At 45.6% G+C, this 4716-nt stretch overlaps 1 pseudogene; it reads left to right on the forward strand.

The window, feature by feature from the left end:
• Positions 1–3929: 3929 nt before the first annotated feature.
• On the forward strand, positions 3930–4333 carry LOC115859151 (small ribosomal subunit protein eS26 pseudogene; annotated as a pseudogene).
• Positions 4334–4716: the final 383 nt, after the last annotated feature.

Genomic DNA, 4716 nt, shown 5'->3' on the forward strand with positions numbered 1-4716 from the left:
ATTGTAAATACAACTTTTATATGCACTGGGAAACCAAAAAATCTGTGTGACTTGCTTTATCACAACACTCATTTTAATGTGGTGGTCTGGGCTTCCCTGGTGGCGCAGTGGTTGGGAGTCCGCCTGCCGATGCAGGGGACACGGGTTCGTGCCCCGGTCTGGGAAGGTCCCACATGCCGCTGAGCGGCTGGGCCCGTGAGCCATGGCCGCTGAGCCTGCGCGTCCGGAGCCTGTGCTCTGCAACGGGAGAGGCCCCAACAGTGAGAGGCCCGCGTACCGCAAAAAAAAAAAAAAAATGTGGTGGTCTGGCGCCAACTCCACAATATCTCTGAGGTATACCTATGTACCTATCATTTTTTGAGCATCTACTCTATAAAAAGTCTCTTTACTTGTACAAATATCCTTCTCTATCTAAACTCTCACTATCTAAGCTCAATAACCAAATAAGTTGAGATAAATTTTCCAATAAAATCCTTGCTACCTAAAACTCAGGAGCCAAATAACTTCTAGTGGCAGGGCAGGAATGAAGATGCAGACGTAGAGAACGGACTTCAGGACACATGAGGGGAAGGGGAATCTGGGACGAAGTGAGAGAGTAGCATTAACATATCTACACTACCAAATGTGAAATGGATGGCTAGTGGGAAGCTGCTGCATAGCACAGGGAGATCAGCTCGGTGCTTTGTGAGGACCCAGAGGGGTGGGAGAGGGAGAGTGCGAGGGAGGGAATGTGGGGATATATGTATATGCATAGCTGACTCACTTTGTTGTACAGCAGAAACTAACACACCATTGTAAAGCAATTATAATCCAATAAAGATATAAAAGTAAAATAAAATAAAATAGATTTTTAGCAACAAAAAAAAGCATTATATCCCCTGCTATACAAATTGAATACTTTTAGTCTCATAATCCAGTTAATCTTTGACTAGGAAGGGGTATTTTCTGTTTTTTACTCTTTCTTCTAGCAACTTTGAAAAGTCTTTTACTAACCCCACCTTCCAGATGGATATTCTGAGACCCTAAGACAGCACGTTAACTTGCCCAAGGTCTCCTAGCCGATCAGCAGTGAAGTGAAATTCAAAGTCAGGTCCCACTGGCTCTGAAGCCCATGCTCTTTTCTCCACATGCCTTTTAAATATGGAATGCATGTTGCTGAAAGGCTCATCTCTCTGTCTACCACATGGTCAAAGATACAGATTCCTAAGTCCTTTGAATCACACTTCAGCTAATAAGGCTGATTTTCCATCATAAGTAGCCATGCTGCCATTTTTTAAAATCCTGCAGTGCAAATCTAATTGTTAAAAGTAATGCAGGGCTTCCCTGATGGCGCAGTGGTTGAGGGTCCGCCTGCCGATGCCGGGGACACAGGTTCGTGCCCCAGTCCGGGAGGATCCCGCACGCCGCGGAGCGGCTGGGCCCGTGAGCCATGGCCGCTGAGCCTGCGCGTCTGGAGCCTGTGCTCCGCAACGGGAGAGGCCACAGCAGTGAGAGGCCCGTGTACCACAAAAAAAAAAAAAAAAAAAAAGTAATACAGTTACAGCACAGTTCCCCTGTTTATTATCGAAGTGGTTCTCACACTGTGGTCCCAGAGCAGCAACGTCAGCATCACCGGGAAACGTGTTAGACATGCAGATCTCAAGGCCCACCCCTGACAAACGGAATCAGAAACTCTGGGCCCGGCAATCTGTCCTTGCACAAATCCTCTCGGTGATTCTAATGCACAGAGTTGAGAACCACTGAATTATAGGATGCGTGACAATGGTCTCTGCTGATTCTTGCAATAAGAACCAGATCGTATGAGTGCCAGAAGTCCCGGTGGTTTTTAGACTGTCTTAAAGCTCTGAGTAACGCTCCCGTTTCCCTTTTCATCATCCATTCATTCATCTGACAAATACTGCGCCCCTACCCTGCATGAGATAATAAGCTGGGAACAAGGTGGAGAAGAAAACGCACACGGCCCTAGTCTCCCTTGGGTTTATAACCAGATGTGGGAGACAGACTGAATTCCCTACAGCGTAATGGTGCCGGGAGAGGTCCAACACAGGGTGCTGGGGGCGAGGGTTCACTAATCCAATCCCGCAAGTCAAGGAGAATTTCCAGAACAAATGACTCAAGAGGATAGGAGTCCAGAACTTTCTGAGGCCTAGTGCTGTGGGAGGTTGTTCTCTCTCTCCCTCAGGTCCACAGCCTGCTTGAAGCAGCTTCAGATGGAGTAAGGGAGGGCGGGGGGAGCACTCAACCTGTTGCTTCCAACTTGTTGCAACATTTATCTCCGACACGCATTAAAAACATATGGAAGGTCAAAGCTCCATGTGTTCGCTTGGTAGGGGAGCAGAAAATTGGAAAAGCAAATATGCATACCTCCCCGATCCCAACTGTTGGACTCTTATTGCCAATTTACGTAATTTCCTGTGCTTATTTCAAAATAGTCAGGAGGGCAGGAGGCATTGTGAACGCCATAACTAGGTCATTTAGACTAGCAGCTGCTGGCACATTCCCCTTTTTCTTGATATAAAAAAAAAAAAAAAATTCCAGTGGAATTTGAGGGGAAAGCATCTTTGGGGAAAGGAATGAAAAGTCTCTTCTCAAGAGAAATCAGTTTCGATTCAACACGCCATTCACAAAACAGATTCCCACTTATTCATTCAGCAAAAGTGCTTTGTGTGACTTTTAGGCACTGACAATGGAGGTGGGTGCTGGTGACATGACAAGTACAAGGAGGCACCCGACTTCACGGAGCTTAGAGGACAGACATGGAAAAGGACATTAAAAAGGTCATATTTAATAAGAATGTGGGCTTCCCTGGTGACGCAGTGGTTGAGAGTCCGCCTGCCGATGCAGGGGACACGGGTTCATGCCCCGGTCCGGGAAGATCCCACATGCTGTGGAGCGGCTGGGCCCATGAGCCATGGCCGCTGAGCCTGTGCGTCCAGAGCCTGTGCAAAAAAGAAAAAAAAGGAATGTACGAGTACAACTGAAGATTGTTAAAGTGGTGAAATAATTTCTATGCCGATTGGTGAATGGTATAAGTTTCTTTCTGTAATCCAGAGATGTCCAGGGCCTGAACAGGACCTGGAGTGGCGTTACAGTGCCCATCTGCTACTCTGGGGCTGGGGAACAGCTAGCAAGACAAGGGACTTGGGAGGTGCCACTGTTGTCAGAGGTTCTCCTGACCACATGGGAAGCTCTGGAATCCACAAACACGCTCCACCTGAATGTGCAGGTAGCGTTCCTCACCAAAACAAAACAGGCCAGTGGTGGTACCTCACCACTATTGATGTAACGGGGAAGTTGTTGGAACACATCAATGCGGATTCCTCTGTCAAATCACAGCCCAGAAGGGACACATTTAGCGAGTGGCGTCCACATCAGAGATCACACCACACCAACTATTTTTAAAATTCAGGTGACATACTGTGTGTTTATTTTATTTTTTTTCCTTTGATAGCATCCTTCTTTTTTATTGGAGTACAGCTGATTTACAGTGTTGTGTTAGTTTCTGCTGTACAGCAGAGTCAGTTATGCATATACATATATCCACTCTTTCTTTTCCCATATAGGTCATTACAGAGAATTGAAGAGAGTTCCCTGTACTATACAGTAGGTTCTTATTAGTTATCCATTTTATATCTAGTAGTATGTGTATGTCAATACCAATTGTGTGATTTTTAAATAAATTACATACTGTTTGATTCCACTGACACTACATTCTCGAAATGACAAAATTACAGAGATGGAAAACAAATTCGTGCTTGCAAGAATTGGGGACACGGTGGGAGTGGTGAAGAAATCAACTGACTCTTACTATAAAAGGGAGAACACAAGACACCTTTGTGGTGCTGGAATAGTCCTGTGCTTTGATAGAGGTGGTAGTTAAGTGAATCTACACATGTGGTATAATTGCATAAAGCTACACACAGCTCTTTCGCCTCCTCGCTTCCAAGATGACCAAGAAAAGAAGGAACAATGGTCGTGCCAAAAAGGGCTGCGGCCACGTGCAGCCTATTCGCTGTACCAGCTGTGCCCGTTGTGTGCCCAAGGATAAGGCCATTAAGAAGTTCGTCATTCAGAACATCGTAGAGGCCACAGCCGTCAGGGACATTTCTGAAGCGAGTGTTTTTGACGCCTGTGTGCTTCCCAAGCTGTATGTGAAACTGCATTACTGCGTGATTTGTGCCATTCACAGCAAGGTAGTCAGGAATCGTTCTCGGGAAGCCCGGAAGGACCAAACACCTCCACCCCGATTTAGACCTGCGGGTGCTGCCCCACGACCTCCACCAAAGCCCACGTAAAGAGCTAAGTCCTTCAAGACTAAAGAAATACTGTTCCCTGGGAAGAAAATAAAGTAGAAATTATACTTTAAAAAAAAAGCTACACACACGTACTCTCGACCCACAAACTGTCTGCTCGCGGGACAGAATTCCAGGGCAGTGGGTTTTGGGAATTGGTCGCTTAAATAAATATGAGTCTCTGGATTATTTTCGTTTTTTCTTTCAAAGAAATTTCCAAAGTGCATAGACTGGTGAAATCTGAAAAAGTTCTGTGAATTGCACCAATACCAGTGCCCCGGCTTTGATTTTGTACTGGAGTTTGGTAACATGTTACCATGGGAGGGAACTCCAAGAAGGGAACACAGGCGTCTCTGTATTATTTTTGCAACTTCCTGTGAATCTATAATTATTTCAAAATAGTTTTTAAGAAGTAACTTTGAAA

Source organism: Globicephala melas, chromosome 11 (genome assembly GCF_963455315.2).
Source record: "Globicephala melas chromosome 11, mGloMel1.2, whole genome shotgun sequence".
In the NCBI taxonomy this organism is placed as follows: Eukaryota; Metazoa; Chordata; class Mammalia; order Artiodactyla; family Delphinidae; genus Globicephala; species Globicephala melas.